Genomic DNA, 19,128 nt, shown 5'->3' with positions numbered 1-19,128 from the left:
CACTAACAACATGGGTGAACATTTCAAAATCTGTAAGCAACTCGCCAATCCTACTGCTGTCTCAATTTCTACTCTTCCTTCCCTGGCCAGCTGCACCTCTCTGGCCTCTCACTTCATTAGTAAAAATCAGGACATCCTGTCCTCACTCTCCTCTACACCACATCCTTCTCATTCACCAGCTCTCAGGACTTCCTTGCCCCCCTACCCTTTCCCTCCTACTTTCCTCTTTCTCTCCCATATCACCTGATAAGATTTATAGAAAAGACTGCTCTATGAAAGTCCCATCCAAACAGGCGCTCCCCTGTTCCTCCAGAACTATCAAGGACAACATTGTCTCCCTTGCTCCAGCCTTGGCCGATTTCTGCAATCACTTCTTTGCCACCGGATTCTTCCCGTCACTCCTCAAGCACTACCTTTTGCACCCTCTCATCAAAAAGCCTTATGCTGACCCTTCCTGTCCAGCTAATTACTGTCCTATAACCATTACCCCTTCCCGGGCAAACTCTTGGAGAAACCTGCCATCTCCCATCTTATCCACCACATTGAATCTGTTGGCTGTCTCCATGACCACCAGTCTGCCTTTAGAGCTGCCAAAGGCACGGAGACTGTACTCCTGAACACCCGGGAAGACTTACTCTCTAATCTTGATTCCAACTCTATTTCTGTTCTCATCCTTCTTGACCTTTTCTCTGCTTTTGATACGGTCAATAATGCCACCCTTGTAAATCGGTGCTTTGATACCCTTGGCATCACAGACCTGGCTCGGGATTGGCTGACCTCCTTCCTCTCTGAACAACGTTTTACAACTTGGCCCTTTTCTCTCCTCCATCTCAATCTCTACCTGTGGTGTCCCCCAGGACGTTATTCTCTTGGCTCTGCTTTTCAATATCTACCATCCCCTCCTAGCCCATTTAATCTCTGCCTTCTCTCCTAACTTCCAGTGTTGTGCAGACAACACGTAACTCTCCTCTAAGCTCCCCTCCTCTGCCTCTTCCTCTTCCTCTGTCATTCCTGACTATCTGTCTACTGTTCAGGCATGGTGCACAGCTAACGATATCTGCCTTAATGCCAGTAAGATTGAGATCCTTCTCATTGGGACCCCAGCTCCATCCTTCCCTCCTACACTCTGGTTGCCCTCCACGGGCCCCCTCCCTTCACCCTCTTGAGAGGCAAAAAACCTTGGTGTCATCTTTGACTCCTCTCCTTCTCTCCTCACATCGTGGAACTTGCCAAGAAGTCTCACTTTCAGCTGCACCTCCTCAGAGGCATTCTCCCTTTCCTCACATTCCCCCAGAAACTCAATGGCCCTCATTACGGGGTTGCCAGAAAACCCACCCGTAGGTGGCTGGTTTCTGGCAACCCAGTAACAGATGTACAACCACCTGATATTCCAGTGCCACTGGGATATCACAAGGACGGCGGTAACGGTTACTCCCCATTTCCATGGAGTCAACTAGGACTCCATGGAATTGGGGACACAGAAGTGCTGGCACCCTTGCGAGTGCTTCCATGACAACCATGCCTGTAGGGGCCTGAAATCCCGGCAGGTCATTCCCCTCGTTGTAATATGGTAGTCCGGAAAGGGTGGGGACTACCTGCACCCTTTTTTCCAGATCACCATACTCAGAATGAGTCCCAATGTCTCCAGAGCTCTGGTCCTCTCCAGGCTGGACTACTGCAACAGTCTCTTCCTCAACCTGCCTAACTCCTCCCTTCGCCCCCTTCAACTAATCCAGAATAAGGTTGCAAGATTTATCCTTTGCCTCAAGCCCTGGGACTGCATCTCCCCAGCCCTAACTTCTCTCCATTGGCTCCCGGATGCTGCAAGGATCAAGTACAAGCCCTCTGCATCATGCGCAAGAGTTTCTGGTGTTTGGGACCCTGTTCCATCCAACTCTCTCTCCCTAAATACCTTCCTGCTAGAGCGATTCGGTCTTCTAGCGCCAACTCTCTACACATCATACGCTTCTCCAAGCAGAGAGTGGGGGGTAGATCCCTCTCCTCTGCAGGTGCCTCCCTCTGGAATGGCCTCCCTGCCCCTCTCAGACTTGAGCCTTATTACCTTAAATTCCAGAAGCTTCTCAAGACCCTCCTTTTCTCTTCCTCCTTCCCCCTCCCCTGCCAATGTTCCCCCTCTGTCTCTTGACTGGCTGCCTGGTCCCTTCAGATTCCTACAGGGCACCAGGCACTCCCCGGTCAGTCTTCCCCTGCACTTGGTCTCCTCTGACCCCTCCTCCCAACCTGCACCTGCTCTTCTGGGCTCCCTCACCTGCACTACCCACGCCTGCACCCCCTGGGCCCATCAAGCCCCTTGCTTGTGCTTAGCATGTGGACCTTCCGCCCCTGCACTCTCTTCTTTCTCCTGGCTCTGTCCACCCTTCCCCCACTGGCATTCACTTAACCCTCCGGCACTTCCTCCCTCCCCTCTCCCTTACTGCAATTGCATGATCTGAATGTCACAAGGCCTAGTAGGAACTTTTTATTTATTTTTTAAACAATTTTTATTGATTTTTTAACATATAACCATACAGTTTAACAAAACATTGTTCTATATAACTTGCATGTATAGTTGTATGCTTCTTTTTCTCCCTTTCCTCGTCCCCAACTCCCCCTCCCCTCTCAGCCTACTTCACACGACTACAGTTTCCCACTTACCCCTTCCAGCCCCATTACCAGTTACGTCCTACCTCCGGGACTACTATTCACCGAACCGTCTTGGTCTGATATAGATAGTGCAGCCACCAATTGCATCCAATCGTCCAGTCCTGCATCTACTGAATCCTCATTCCTTTCCCTAGCTTCTTGCCACACCACTGTTTCCGCATTCGCCCATTTCTTTAAATTTCGCCACCATCCCTGTGCCAACGGTCTAATACTCGCTTTCCAGCTCATTGCTATTCTGCGTTTAGCCAATATATACGCTAGGTCTTTTAGTTTGCTCACATGCTTAGCTCTACAAGGCCTTGCAAACCCTCCCAAAAGACATGCCCAGCGGGTACTCACATCCATATTCATCTCCACTTTAGCTGTGATTTGAGCTACTTCTCCCCAAAATGTACCTATATCTATTCTCTGCACAGGACCAAAACATATGCACCATTCCTGCATCCTGCATCCGCCATTCCATATTTCGGGCATGTTTGTATTGTGCGTGATCGAACTTGGCGGTTTTCAAGAGGTCAAGTATGCTCTGTGGATTATGTATAACTGAATCTGTTGCAACCACACGTTCCTCAATACTTTCTTATGGTACCATTGCGCTCTGCTCCATAGCCTATTCTCCATTGGTTCCCCCACATCTTCTTCCCAGTTTAATCTCGTCTGGATTATCTCCTTTCCAATCTTCATCATCAACAACTAATATATGCAGGAACCTCATGTCCTCCTTCTGACACATCATAAAATGTTTCTATTACTGCATCTGTCTGTAGGGCCATTTCCGTTTCAGGCCACATGCTATATATACTCTTCAGGAGCTGACAGTGTGTGATATGCTGTCCCCGATGTAATCCTGTGTCTCCTACCAACCCTTCGAAATCCCAGGATTTCCCGTCTAGCCATACGTCGCCCAACATCGCTATCCCAAGCAGTTCCAACTTCCATCTGAAGTTTAGCCTAACTTGTTCATCCACTCCTTCCAGCGCCACCAGTGGCATCTTCAGGGAATATGGGGCATGATTAGTTATAAATTGAGAAGCTCTACGCCAAATCTCTCCTCCAAGATTTAACAACCTACCCTCCCTGACTCTCCGTTTTTTCTCTAGCCATATTCTTTTATTTAGGAAATAAAAGGTGCTGTCGGCGCTTAACAGCTTAGACTCTGGTGTCTGTTCCTCTGACAGCCATTCCGCTACAAATTGGGGCTGACTAGCCAGGTAGTATACTTCGAAATTGCGCAGTTTGATTCCTCCCTGTTTATATGGATTCTGTAGTTTCCATAACGCCACTCTATTCTTTGAACTATGCCAGATAAAGCCCCTGCATATACTCTGTAGTTTCGAGAAGAATCTTTTGGGTATCGTGTATGGAATATTTGAGAAATAATGTAGTAGTCTGGGCAGTACCACCATCTACAGCAATGCTGCTCTTCCCACCATAGACAGTGGTAGTTTGACCCAAAACGCCATACTTTTTCTATTTTGGACACTGCCTTTTCTGTGTTTTTTCTGTGTTCTACCTCAAGATAACGATATATATCTATACCTAGATATCTGAATGTCTCGGTTTCCCAGTCTATCGCTAGCACCGGCAGTTTGTGCTTAGACGTCCCCACGTATATCCCTACGGGGTATATACTGGATTTCTGTGGGTTGACAGTTATACCTGACAATATTGCATATTGTGTCATTACCTCCAGAATATATTGCAGGTTCTCCTCTGGATATGGCAGGTACATGATCATATCATCTGCATTCTTCCTGGCATGCCGTTAAGGGTTCCAACGCCAGGTGAAAGAGCATCAGGGACCACAGGCTTCCCTGTCTGGTGCCCTTACTTAGTTGCCATTGTTCTGAGATAGTGGGGCCCGTCTTGACCCTCGCCACCGGCTCGCTGTAAAATAACCGCACCCATTTTAGGTATGTGGGCCCGATCCAGTATTTGTCCAGGACCGCTAGCAGTCAGGGCCATTTGACGGATTCGAACGCTTTCACAGCATCGAGTGAAATTATTGCTGCTTCCTGCGAGCCCTCTTGAGTGTGATCAATTATATGGTGTCTCTTCAGATTGTTAGTTATGTTCCTCTGTGGAACATAGCCCGTCTGATCTGAGTGTATGAGTTTGCCTATGACTGGTCTGAGCCTGTTACCCATGACTGCTTTTAGAATCTTCCCGTCCTGATTAAGGAGGGGGAGGGGTCTGTAAGATCCATATTCAATGTCTGTCTTATTGGGTTTAAGGAGCGGGATGATGATCGCCTTGCGCAGAGTCTCTGGCAATTTGCCTATACTGAGCACCTCATTGAACATCACTAGTAGAGAGGGAAGTATTTCTGTCTTGTATACTTTATGAAACTCACTTGGGAGACTGTCTGCCCCTGGAGCCTTGCTGTTGGGCAGTTGCTGTATCACTTGCTCTATCTCTTCTATTGTTATCAGGATTTCCAGGCTCTCTCTTTCTGCTTAATCAAGTTTAGGGAGTGTGATCTTTGTTAGTGCCTCTGGTATATCTATCACTTCCCCCTCATCAGAGTCTGTATATTGTCGCTTATAATATTCATAAAAGCAATCATTCACTCCCTCTTGGGTTTCCTGTACCTGTCAGTCCCTCCCCTGCACCGCCCAGATAGGTTGCCTGGAGGTCTCACTTTTATGTAACCACGCTTACAGTCTGCCTGGTTTGTCTCCTTCAGCCTGTTGCCTCTCAATGTATTTTTTATAGTTTAAGTTGCTCAGCCTTTCCCAGTGGCCTATACACTCTTGTTGCAATCGGGTAATGGTGGTGGTCTCCTCCTGGGATCTTGTACCCTCTCGCACAATCCTTTCCAATTTCCGTTCTGCCCCTTGTAGTTCCCATGTTATGACATCTTGCAAAGTCTTAGATTTAGGCATTGCCACCCCTCTTACCACCACCTTAAACGCTTCCCATAATGTCCCAGCTGAATCTACACTCCCCGGGTTGGAACCCTGTATCTTTTAGTGCCTCTGCTCCAGTCTCCATGTTCGGATTTTGGCTCTAGGAGGTTGGATCTGCCAAGTCACAATCAGTGGGGCATGATCAGATAGGACCATGGCTTTATATTCTGCATGTATCACCTCCTCTATCGAGTCTGTTCCAGTAAACATATAGTCCAGTCTTGTGCGTAGGTTCTGTGGGGCAGAATAATGCAGTACACTCTACTTTGTGGGTGTCGCACTCTCCACACTTCTACTAACCGAAAGGCTTGTAACAGGGTGCTCAGAGCTTTAGCCGCCGGGGGTCGAATGGACTAACTTTGTGTCTGACCTGTCCATTTTGGGATCTATGATACAGTTAAAGTCTCCACCCCACACCACTGCCCCATCTACATAAGGACTGATATTACTATACAGAGATCTAAAGTAGGCTGCAGTGTCATTATTGGGGGCATACACATTGATGATACAGATTTATTTGCTTCCCACCAACCCCTGTATTATTACCATCCTGCCCTCCTTGTCTATGGTGGACTGTAGTAGCTTGAATGGGACATGCAGCGCTATCCATATTATGACACCTTCGGCATGCGCTGAGTAGGTTGCCCCTAGAGTCATCCCTTTCCATTTACCCATGACCATGGGCCTCATTACGAGTATTAGCGGCATGGCTACCCCCATACTGGGTACCGGGTCCGGGTTCCAGGAATAAGGAATTACCGTGCCATTCCGACCTAGGAGGGCCCGGGACTCCCTTTCCTGGGACCCGGACCTGGTACATCCCCATTCCCATTTGAGCCCCCGTAGGGCTCGATGGGAATGGGGAGGATGCTATGACGGGCCCGTTGTTAGCATCCTGGTCTGCTAGCGGGTCCCACTAAGGACGCCTGGTTTTACCAGACGTCCTTAGCGGGACCCGCGAGCAGACCTCGTAATGAGTCGGTAGAGGGTTAATGGCGCCGGCAGCTATACCGGCGCCGTTAACTCTCTACCGCCTTCCTCATAATGATACCCCATGTCTTAGTTTTCTTTGGTTAGGTGGGTTTCTTGCAACAATGCTATGTCTTTCTTTTGTCACTTCAAGTATTTCATGACCCTGTTACGTTTAATATAGTTGTTTAGTCCCCTCACATTCCAGGTTATTATCTTAAGATCATCCATCATTCCCGATCCCCTTCCCCACTGTCCCCACTTCAGCTCTCCTTCCACTGCGTTGTAGTTCTTCTCTGTAGGCCAACCCCTTAAGAACTCCCCAAATCCCCTCCTCTCAACTAACCCCAACAATTGCCCAGCTCCAAAACTGAATCTCAAGCATCCCTGCTTCTCTCTCCTTTCCTGGCCCATTGCCAGTACTCGGAGCGCAGCAGGCGGATACTGTACTATCAGTATCTCAACTAACTAATCTACTGGGGGTAAGCGTGATCCTTGAACCGCTGTTTCGTGTGCAGCACGCATTACTCCTGCATTTCGCTAATGTTAATTGGACCCAAACATAGTTACATGATAGTCCAAGTGTCTTTATCGCCACAATCTATATCAACTCCTCCTCCCCCCTAAATGTGCCATAGTACCCCATCCTCAGGTCACTTATCACTTCCTTCTGCATTCTGGTCACGCTGCTCTGATTGCAAATTCTGTAGGTCCATCCAGTTGTTCACATCTTCAGGGGTGTCGAAGAACAAAGCACGGTCTTTATGCAGCAACTTCATCTTCTCCGGATTCAGTAACATGAACTTGACGCTGGCTGCTCCCAATCTTCTTTTCACCATCCCATAGCTCATCCTTTATTTTTGTACCAAGAAAGTGTAGTTCGGGTACGCTGTGATAGATGCTGACACCCGGCTGATGGTACCACCTTTACGGAAATGTTCCAGGATCCTCTACCTGTCCTTCCTTATAATTCAGTATCTTGGCTATTATCGGAAGTGGCGGGGCGCCAGGTAGCGGTCTTCTGTTTAGGGCTCTGTGCTCCCTTTCTACTTTGAACCCCTGAGTGAGTAGCCCCGCCCCTATTTCTTGTAGGAGCATGTCATCGATATAGTTGGTCGGGTTTTGGCCTTCCTCTCCTTCTGGCAGTAAGACGATTCGCATGTTATTTCTCTTAGCCCGGCCTTCTGCTTCCTCTGCCCTATTTTCCAAGTTCTGCACTTGTCGTTTCAAGGTAGAGACATCCAGGGAGTGGTCTTTACAGCTGTTAGTGTAGGCCTTCGCCTCTTTTTCCAGCACCTCATTGCGATCCGACAGTGTTCTGACGTTGTGTCTCAAGCGATTGATGTCTATTTGCATTGCATCTATCTTGAACTCCAGCGACACCATCAGTTCTGCTATGGCAACCAATATTTGCTTGTCCATCCTTCCTTGTGTGTCTCCTTCAATTGCTTCCTGCGGTTGTGACTTGGCTCCTTCCATCGTCTGAGTAGGCCTGGCCAATGTGTCTAAGGACGACTGCTTAACATTACTGCTAGTTGCTTGGGCTGTCATTGCTATTGCCTTCTCCTGGGAGCTCTTTTTTCTTCCTGGCATCCGTGGCATTGTCAGCTGCCGGCTCTGTGCCTAGTGGGGAAGGGGGGGACGCACTGTTGCTCGTTCGCTAGTGCGTATGGTGTGCTCTCCTCCCAGTGTCTGCTCCCTCTCTCCTAGGCCGACCTTAAAGTCCCTTTACCTTCTCTTCATTATCTTGCAGCTTAGGACCTGTGATATGTGTACAGCACATGTCTTTCGCTCCTTCGTGGCGTCCTTTTCGATTGTATTATTCATCGTCATCTGATCTAATTTCTTGGTACCTGTTCTGAGTTGGGTTTGAGCGGAGCCTCTTGCGCAGTTTACATGGGCTTGTATGTCTTTTCTTGCTCCTTTTATCTTCTACCCACTTTTGCCAGCACCACTATGCTGTGGCGCCTGTCCGCCAGCTTGCTGCCGCCCTTCACCTGTATCTCTGTGCCATACGTTTTCTCTGTGGAGCTCATCTTATGTGGTCTGCTGCGGGCCATATATCTACTCTAGTACCTCTGCCTTTCCCCTGTGTGTGCCAGCAGATCTGTCCTGTGTTCTGTATGTCCTGTGGTGTTAGGGCCTGCAGTCCTTCCTTTGCTGCCCTCAGTGCCCAGCGTGTCCCTGCACCTCCTCCAGCAGCTGGGGATTCTTTATATGCTACCACAGCCTGCGTGGAGTATCTGGTTTCCTGCGCCTGGTGCCAGTGTGCTTGCACCTTATCTAACACTGCTGGGTGTATCCTAAAGCGTGCAAAGCTGATTGTGTTGCCACAGCACTTACGTGGTTCATTACCATTTCTTTGTGGGCAATAACACCATTCCTCGCTGTTCTCTCATCTCGTCTGCGCTCCTCTGTACCACCAGCGTTTGTTAGAAGCTTTCGTCGGGGGTCCTTCCTTGTCACGGTCTTGGCGTATATTGATGCAGATCTGCCCCTTGCCTCTGTGTGCCTTTCTTGTTCCCGGGGTCTTGTTCCTTGTTACGGAAGACCTGCGTGTCTTTGCGGCTCGGCTGTAGCTGACCATGTCCTTTGTTCGGTCTGCAGCCTTCTGCTTCTGCCTTCTCCTCCGACCAATGATACTATTTATCTTCTTCTCAATAGTGTTACGCATACTGTTGGAATGGAAATAATATTATGCCTCCTATCGCAGTATTTGAATGTGTGTTGGCCTACGCCAAGTTGTCTAAAATATCGTGTAAATAGATTCCGCGGCAAGGTCTTGACCTTAACGAAAACTGTGTAAGTCGCCATCTTGGATTTAGCCGCCATTTTAGGTTCTCTTGTAATGTGGAAGTCACCCTGAACATCAAAATGGAGGCCGAATGACATTCCGAGTGAGATTCTGGCCGTTGTGACCTCCGCACACATGAATAAGTAATATGCCTGCAGGCCACTTGTTGGGGTCGCGAACTGAGACCTTGTCCTATCCTTGACCTATGTGTAAATGAATAACTGTATCAGCGGAACTGATCAAAATGCATACATTATGGGATTGACCTGCAAGGAACCCTAGGCCTGATCTTAAGAATGGTTAACCCGCGAGGGGGTTGGCCAGAGCTGGATAAAGAGTATAAAAGCACAAATATTCCAATGTACGGTCTCTCTCACTAACGCAGTGAACTCTCGTTGAAGTTCGTTATGTTACTCTGAGAGCCGAATAGCTATCCGTTTGTCAATTGACTTTTTGGTAACTGTTGTAGCTTTTCAATAAAGCACTTTGTATGTTCTTTGTAACCTGTGTTGGTGTGTTTCCTTTGGGCTTCCCAGCCTCATATCAATTTCTTTGTTTTCACAGTTGGCGCCCGAATAGGGACCCTCAAGATTGATGCCGGATCATTGAAGGTTGACGCAGACTATCGAACCGGGATCGGACGGTGTGATTCTGCGGACCCGACCGTTGGAGACGTGATACCTCGGCAGCGCTGCACGATCCGATCCTTGGACGATAGTCGTGTGGTCTGACACGGCATCTTGACGAGGGTCCATTTTTTGAGGCGGGCAGATTTGTCGAAACCACCAAACACAAGGTAAAATTTGTTAGGTAAGTTCTTTGATAAACCGTACGGTCCTCCTTAGGTTTGGTCAGGTGCAGTCGTGACCCGGCTCTTAATTTAACCCTGACAATTTGAATTTGGCGTATTGTATCTGCAGACACAATTATTGACCAGGTAACACCAATTTTTTGTGAAATGCCTGGGAAATTGTCTAGCTGCTTTAGGGCTCTGTTCCGCAGCGATCGACAATCCTTGGAAATTAGCCGCCCGGCACCACAGGAGGGGTCGCCGGCATGTACTATGTACTCTAAGTATGGCATTGGTAGTATAGTATTTAATGATATTTGGCACAGACAGACCAGACATGCCTCCGAATTTCAGTGGCCAATCAACGGTAGTTTTGAGATCCCCCGTATTGAATACCTAGAATCAATCTTGTTAAAAAAGAAGGCTAGACCTGCAGCCTTTGATGTTTTACAGAATTGGAAAAAAGAAGCGTTACAGCAGCTTAAAAGTAGGGACAAACATGCACGCCGTCATAAAACAAACGCCGAAAAAGCGTTGTTATATGATAAAGAAAAACGTTCAGAATCAGTTAAAAATATGGATAGGGCTTTTTCACTTGGAATCCAGAAAATTTACCCCTCTAAAGATTTCCATGTTTCCGAGGAATTTATTGAGAAATTGTTAAACGAACGCAGGCCTAATGCCTCAGCGCCACCTCCGTATGTTCCTATTTTGGGCACTTTGCCCATTCCTGCTGTTGTTCCTGCCGTTATTCCTGTTCCTCCTGTACAACCTATTGTTCCTAGTCCCATAGCTGTTGTTCCTCCACCTATCGCACCGCCCCTTCCTTCTGCACCGACAGTTGCACCTTTATTAAATTTACCTACACCTCCGCTCCCGAGTGGCCCCGTATTGACTGAAGTTGATCCGGGTGCAGGATCGAAGATCGTCACTCGTAATACTGTTTCTGCAGATAAGAAACAGGAATTGTTTGCATGGGCTAAGCATTGTATGGAGAAAGGTGATCAAGCTAATGTTTTTTCCACATTATCTAATTTGAATAGTTTTCCCGAGAAAAATGTTTTTATCGAAGGTTTGGGGACTCATTTATGTGTGATGTGGGGTAGATTACAAAATTCGGATCTTCCACAAGGAGTGAGAGATCTGAATGCTTTGGCACTTTCGAGAGACACAGAGCAGAAAGTATATGAGCATGTGGAAAAATTGTTTGAGTTTAGGAAAGACTTTGAAAAGTCATGAGATGAGGACGACGAAGACGATAGAATATATGTACAGAAACGGTTCCTTCCGTGCCGTAGATCGGCACCTGAGGAAATACGAATTTGTACTAAAGATGCGGTTCGATGGATCTCGGATTCATCGATTCTGCCAGATGAAGTATATGACACGTATAGTCAGTATACAGTAGAAATGCAAAGAAAGGTAATTCAGGTAATGGTACAGTACCTGCAAGAAGAATGTGTAAGAAAGAAGGTTAGTTGCCCCATAGAATTATTGGGGATTTGTAAAAGGGCTTTTTCGCCCGACACTTCTTCAGCTGCCTTAGCGCTCGACCTGGCTATGTTGCTTAGTAAGCGGCCGGAGGTACCTATATCTCAGTTGCCTATGAGAGAGGTCCCTCCGACCTTTGTCCCAAAAGTTGAGATCCCCGCCAATGCTGGGACTGGTGCCCCCGCTGTGGATATCCCTGCACATTATGTATCGCAATTCGTTCACGTCCCGTTTTCAAGACAGGAAGTGAACACAATTAGACAATCAGTTCCCGATATCAGGAAAAACCCGACAGGGTTTTACAAAGAAATAGAGTCCGTCTTGCAGTCTTCTGTGTTCACCTTGAGTGATATTGACTTGCTATTTCCTGTACTCCTACCCGTAGATGTATGGAAACAGGTTCGGACAGTAGACGATGTGCCAGGGTTGGGAGATACGTGGGCTAATATGATTAGGATTGATGGGGAAAGACCAGCTGGTGAGAAACCACCACAGGTAATACTTACTTTGCCTGATAGAATTGTCGCAAAATTAAAAACTATAATTCCAGAGAAAAGAATTTGGGACAAGCTTACGGCCTGTGTCCAAGGAAAAACTGAAGGCGCCACCGAATTTTTTAATAGATTCGAGCAGGTATTTTCTGACTTCAGTGGACAGGATTTAGGTACAGAGTCTGGGAAAAGGTTGTTCGTGGACAAATTTGTACGTGGATTGTTGCCTGACATCCAGTGACAAATTATGTCCTCTGAGAGCGCTTGGCAGTCAAAATCTCAATCTGAGGTTTTGCACATGGCTCAGTATTATGAGAACCGTGTTAATAATGAGAAGGAAAAAATTGAAAAAAGGAAAGGAGATTTGAAAACCAAAGTATTATTACATCAAATTGTTAGAAACCCCAGAGGAGGCACGACACAGACTAGAGGTCAGTATGTCCCAAAAGGAAATGCTCCTTTGGGTCCTGTGAATATTAATCAATGTGCTTATTGCCGCCAGGAAGGTTATTGGCAAGCACAGTGCCCTGTCCTTCGCCAAAGGTCAAACAGTGCGTTTGGGGGTATGGGTAGACGACCTAGGGGCCGCCCTAGAGCAGGGGGCCCTGATAGAGGTCAGTTTTTACAAGATCCTCAGCAACCTTTTTCACGGGAAAATCAGACCTCGAGTGTGGAATCGAGGAACATATTTGATCACCCTTCTGCTGCCTACCTTTCTGAAGAGCTTCCTTCTAACGATACTCTATTTTATTAGGATTGCCCGAAGCAGGGTTTGGAACCTTCACCTATTCCCGTTAATCAGAAAGGCCCCTACGTTGGACTATTAGTAGGGAATAGGAAACACCAGTTTTTGATAGACACTGGAGCGCAGAAGTGCTTCATTGATCATTCTCGGGTTCCAAACATTCCACTGTCAGGGCAAACAAATGTTTCCGTAGGGTTTTCTGGTATACCAACTGTCTGTCCGGTTTCTGCAACGGTGTCTGTTTCTTTGGGTCCCTTTACGGACCATTTCCCTTTTCTTCTCACTTCAAACTGTGGAGAGAATTTGCTGGGGTTGAATTTGTTAAAGAAATTGAACGCAGTAATTCATTGTTCTTCTGATGGAGTACGGCTGACGGTTTCACCACAGCAACTTCCTAATTCTCAGTTCTTGATTCGACCTTTACCTCCTGAGTTTAGCATTGTCCCGGAATGTTTATGGGCGGTAGACGACAATGATGTCGGGGTATTACAGATTGAGCCCGTTAAAATAGTTCTGAAACATGGAGTGAAACTACCACGCATTCCGCAGTATAAAATATCAGTTGAGGGTGAACGTGCTTTGAAATGCATTGTCTCCGATTTTGTGCATGGTGGGGTGATCGAAGAGATTACAGGTAGTTTGTGTAATAGTCCGATCTTGCCTGTATATAAGAAAGGCGACAATGCAATTCCATACCGGTTCATAATTGATCTTCGTGCTATTAACAGAGTGGTCGCCCCACAATTTCCAATTGTGCCCGATGTGACGACAATACTGACAATGATCCCTGCTACGGCTACGCACTTCAGCGTTGTGGATTTAAAAAACGCTTTCTTTAGCATTCCTATACATGAGGAAAGTAGATATCTGTTTGCGTTCACCTTGGGGGGACGCTCATTTACATTTACCAGGGCACCTCAAGGGTATACTGAAAGTCCTAGCATTTATAGTAGAGCTTTGAAAGAGCAGCTCGACACCCTTGAATTGCCACCTACTTGTACGCTGCTTCAATATGTTGATGATTTGCTTTTGGCTGCAGACTCTGAGAGTACTTCTAAAGAAGGCACTGTACTGTTGCTTGTTCATTTAGCTAAAAATGGTCATAAAGCTTCGCTTAAAAAATTTCAATATTGTTGTCAGGAGGTCGCCTATTTAGGCTACCTCCTGTCAAAGGAGGGGAGAAGATTGACACCTGAAAGAATAAAACACATTTCTGGCATGTCTGTTCCAAATACACAGAAGGAAGTCAGAGCCTTAATAGGTATGGCTTCTTACTGTAGGTTGTGGATCCCGAACTTTTCGCTAGTGATAAAACCGATGTTGGCTCTGACGAAGAAGGGCATTTCTCTGCCACTGCCATGGAAATCGGAACATCAACGATCATTTGAGCTTCTCAAAACCGCGTTATGCTCTGCACCGGTTCTGGGTACTCCAAATTATGACAAGGCCTTTGTGTTGTTTGTGCATGAATGTGATGGATGTGCTTTGGCTGTGTTAACACAGGAACATGGAGGGAAGAATAGGCTGTGCGGCTACTACTCCTCCGCCCTTGATCCTGTCGCATGCGCTTTGCCAAGATGTTTGCGCGCTGTCGCTGCTGCTGCCGCGTCTGTAAAACAGAGTGAGGGAATGGTCCTAGGCCATGATTTGATTTTGATGGTACCTCACTCTGTTGATATTCTATTGAACAAAACCCAAACGCAACACCTCACCTCTGCGCGGTTAACAAGGTATGAACTAATTCTGTTTGCCCCTCACATCCAAATTAAGAGGTGTTGTGTTCTTAATCCGGTTGAACTCTTACCTTTCCCGCAAAACACTGTTTGCGGTGACGAAGAATTACATGATTGCCTGTATACCACTGAACAAGAAATGAAGGGCAGGATAGATCTCATAGATACTCCTTTGGATAATGCAGAAGGGGAGCTGTTTTGCGATGGCTCCTGCTTCAAACTTTCGGATGGTACATCTACACCTGCTTATGCAGTTACTACATTGAGCAAAGTTGTTGAAACTAAGATAATTTCGCATAACTCCGCGCAGGCCGCAGAGATTATAGCATTGACCCAGGCTTGTGAACTCTCCCAAGGGCGTGTAGTAAATATATATACTGATAGTCAGTACGCATTTGGGGTGGCTCACAACTTTGGAAGGCTCTGGTCGGAAAGAGGGTTCCTGACCTCACATGGGACCAAGATCCAGCATGGCCCCTTGATAGTGCAATTACTCTCGGCACTCTCACTCCCTAAACAGTTAGCGATCATGAAATGTGCAGCACATCGTAAGGTCATAGATGATGTGGGCAAAGGGAACGCTTTTGCGGACCTGATAGCCAGACAAATGGCCACAGACCTTAGCACGGACATGTATGCCTTGAGGGAAATGAGAGATGCTTACATAATGGATGAAGGTATTGGGTCTGTGCGAGATATTCAAACTGATGCCACAATAGAAGAATCTAAAAGGTGGGCTGAAGGAATGGGGAAATTGGATGATGAAGGGTGTTGGGTGGATACATCCGAAGGAAAATGGTTGCTCCCTGATTCATATGTATTGGCAATGTTTACGATGGCACACGGTCCTACACATGTGTGTGCCCAGCAGATCACGAAAATGTTAGAACAAGTTTGGGTGAATGACAAGATTCTGGAGACTGCGAAGAGGCATGTCCAGAACTGTATGATCTGCTTACAGTACAATGTGGGTAAGGGGACAGTAACTCCAAGGGGAAGCTTTGGGCCCCCTTCTGTTCCCTTCGAGGTCATTCACTCTGATTTTATTGAGATGGAACGATGTAATAATCTGAAATATGTTCTTGTAATTATTTGTGCCTTCAGTAAATGGGTCGAGGCTTTCCCCGTTAAAGATGCTACCGCCATGACCACTGCAAAGATTATGGTAAAAGAATTCTTTCCTCGATTTGGGCTCCCGAGGGTAATTTGGTCGGATAATGGTCCCCACTTTATTGCAGCAGTAATTTTGCAGATATGCACAGCTTTATGTATTGAAAAACGATTTCACTCAGCTAGACATCTTCAAAGTGCTGGGTTGGTGAAAAGACACAATGGTATTTTAAAGAATAAGCTTGCAAAAACATGTGCTGATACCAAACTGAAATGGCCAGATGCCTTACCTATTGTATTATTAGCTATGCGTACCACACCTCAGACTAAAACCGGGCTTTCTCCATTTGAGGTAGTGATGGGGAGACCTGCTAACATTTGGGGTCTCCCGAAACCTAAAGCCCTGAGAGAGGTGGAAAATGTATTGCTTGTAGACTACTGTAACCAGTTAACTAAAAACCTGTATTTCATTTATCACCAGGTGCACTCGGCTTTACCTGTACGGTTCACGGGCCCAGGACACGATATACAGCCTGGAAGTTGGGTCCTAGTGAAGGCCTATGAGACGTCTTCCTGTCTCGCGCCTCGCTGGCGGGGACCCTACCAGGTGTTACTGGTCACCAGGACAGCAGTGCGGGTGGCTGGAAAGAAGAACTAGATCCACGCGACGCATGTCAAGAAACTTCCTCACCCGACGCCACACGTTACAGAAGAAGCAGAACCCCTCACTGATGCTACAGTCTCTGATCCTGGAGTAGCAAACAGCGCTGTGAGTGCGTCGGAGAATTTCTCTGAGCCCGAGGAGCTTGGGGAACAGTCCATTTCGTCTCTGCACTCTCTTGAAAAATCACGTCCGGAAAACACTGTTTCAAGCTCTGCGACTTCTGTCGCCTCCGATACGTCGCTTCCCTCAGGAAGTGACGACACTTTATTTCCGGATCAGACAATTCTGGGTACCACCAGGTACAACCTTCGACGAAGGAAATAGAACTACGGCACAGGTTTTTCCGTGCATCTGGAAAAAGGAAGTGATTGGAAGTTTTCCTTTTTATAAGAAAGTTCTGTTGAACAAAAGGGATTCTGCTGGCTAGGGTTGGGAAGGACTAAGAAATCGCGCGACCGTAGCGTCGCCAGCAACGGACATTGGGGTCGTCGATCGAGGAACTACAATGCCTGCCACCTCCGCTGCTGCTCCCCGCACTGGACTTGTGAATAAGGGGGTGACCAACTTGGACAATGAACAATGTGCCTGGGCCCCGAAAACGTACTGCTGTGTTTTGATAATGATAATTGTTATTTTTGCAACTGCTGCTGTAGGACTTTGGTATTTTGAAGAAATCTATCCTCTGAAACCTTTACTACCGACCGAGATTGTACCAACTGTTTTGACTCCCTCTGTACACCTTCACACTCTGTCCCCTAGAGACTCCCAACATAGACAAAAATATAGACAAAAATATCATAACACTCTATGCATTTTTAATAAGAGTAATTGTTGGATTTGTACTCATTTACCGCAACATGGGAACAAGGGACTGGAATGGTATATACATCGCTTACCTTTAAGGACTGCTTGCTACGCCTCTCTTAGAGCACTATTCTTTGGCCGATGGAATGATAGCATCTCAGGGAACTTTGATGGAACCAATCTGAATGATTTCGAGAAACATGAATTGACTCCCCTGGGATGCTCGCTTTTTGCAAATAGAAGTATTCTATTAGGCCGTCAGATAAACTATCTCTTCCTTTTCAAACTCTAATCTCTTTTAAAATGGCTCCGATAGGCAATAAGGACGCCGTACCTCCTTCTTACTCTATAAATCATAGCCCTGACTCGGTTCCCTTTTGTGTACAAAGAAATGGCACTCGGCCAATGGGAGATTTTGAAGGTTGTAAGAACATTGTAAATTTGACTGGAGAAAACAGGCCTCTGTATGTAGGGGGGCCTGTTTATTTTGTTTGTGGTAGTTTAGCATTTCCCTGGTTACCCAAGGATTGGCAGGGAACCTGTTATTTAGGAATATTGTTACCCGGGGTATTTGTAGCTAGTACATTGGAGGTTTCTAAGGCTCGCCTGGGCAAGTATTGGGAGATATAGCGAAATCAGTTGTGCCCTTTTGGGGACAAATAACAAACTCTCAAAACATTAGGGGATTAGCAAGGGTACTGGAGAGAACGATCAACCGGACCACGGACATACTCTACAATATGACCTTAGAGCAAAAAGCTATAAGATTGGCAGCACTCCAAAATCGGATGGCATTAGATGTCATTTTGGCAGAACGAGGTGGAGTATGCAAATTAGTGGGGTCCGCTTGCTGTGTTTTCGTATCAGATTCCTCGCCAACAATTTTTAAAGCAATACAGAACTTGCATACTCTTAGTTCTGGAGTACATATCTCTGTAGGAGATTGGAATCTTAGCACTTGGTTCTGGGAATCTTTACGATCTTGGGGTTGGAAGGTGCTTTCTGTTATTCTGGTTATTTTGGGGATCCTGCTATTCCTTTGTTGCTGTTTTCAATGTCTTCCGAGTATATGTGGAATGCTAGGGGGATGTTGTGCCCAAGCAGTGAGCACAATAGGGCATAAAATATATGCCCCAGATACAGCATCTAAAGAATTCGTGTTACAAGAGTTTTTGATGAACGACCTAATGGCTATAGATATTACAGACAATGATTCGGGATCAATGGATGACAACACATGGAGTTATTTTCAAAAGTATTAGAAATGATGTTAGCACTTGGCATAGGCCAAAAGGAGGGTCTGTTGGAATTGAAATAATATTATGCCTCCTATCGCAGTATTTGAATGTGTGTTGGTCTACGCCAAGTTGTCTAAAATATTGTGTAAATAGATTCCGCGGCAAGGTCTTGACCTTAACGAAAACTGTGTAAGTCGCCATCTTGGAATAAGCCGCCATTTTAGGTTCTCTTGTAATGTGGAAGTCACCCTGAACATCAAAATGGAGGCCGAATGACATTCCGAGTGAGATTCTGGCCGTTGTGACCTACGCACACATGAATAAGTAATATGCCTGCAGGCCACTTGTTGGGGTCGCGAACTGAGACCTTGTCCTATCCTTGACCTATGTGTAAATGAACAACTGTATCAGCGGAACTGATCAAAATGCATACATTATGGGATTGACCTGGCAAGGAACCCTAGGCCTGGTCTTAAGAATGGTTAGCCCGCGAGGGGGTTGGCCAGAGCTGGATAAAGAGTATAAAAGCACAAATATTCCAATGTACGGTCTCTCTCACTAACGCAGTGAACTCTCGTTGAAGTTCGTTATGTTACTCTGAGAGCCGAATAGCTATCCGTTTGTCAATTGACTTTTTGGTAACTGTTGTAGCTTTTCAATAAAGCACTTTGTATGTTCTTTGTAACCTGTGTTGGTGTGTTTCCTTTGGGCTTCCCAGCCTCATAT

This window comes from Ambystoma mexicanum, chromosome 5q (genome assembly GCF_040938575.1).
Source record: "Ambystoma mexicanum isolate Mex_15411 chromosome 5q, UKY_AmexF1_1, whole genome shotgun sequence".
Classification (NCBI taxonomy): Eukaryota; Metazoa; Chordata; class Amphibia; order Caudata; family Ambystomatidae; genus Ambystoma; species Ambystoma mexicanum.
This window is presented reverse-complemented; position numbering follows the sequence as displayed.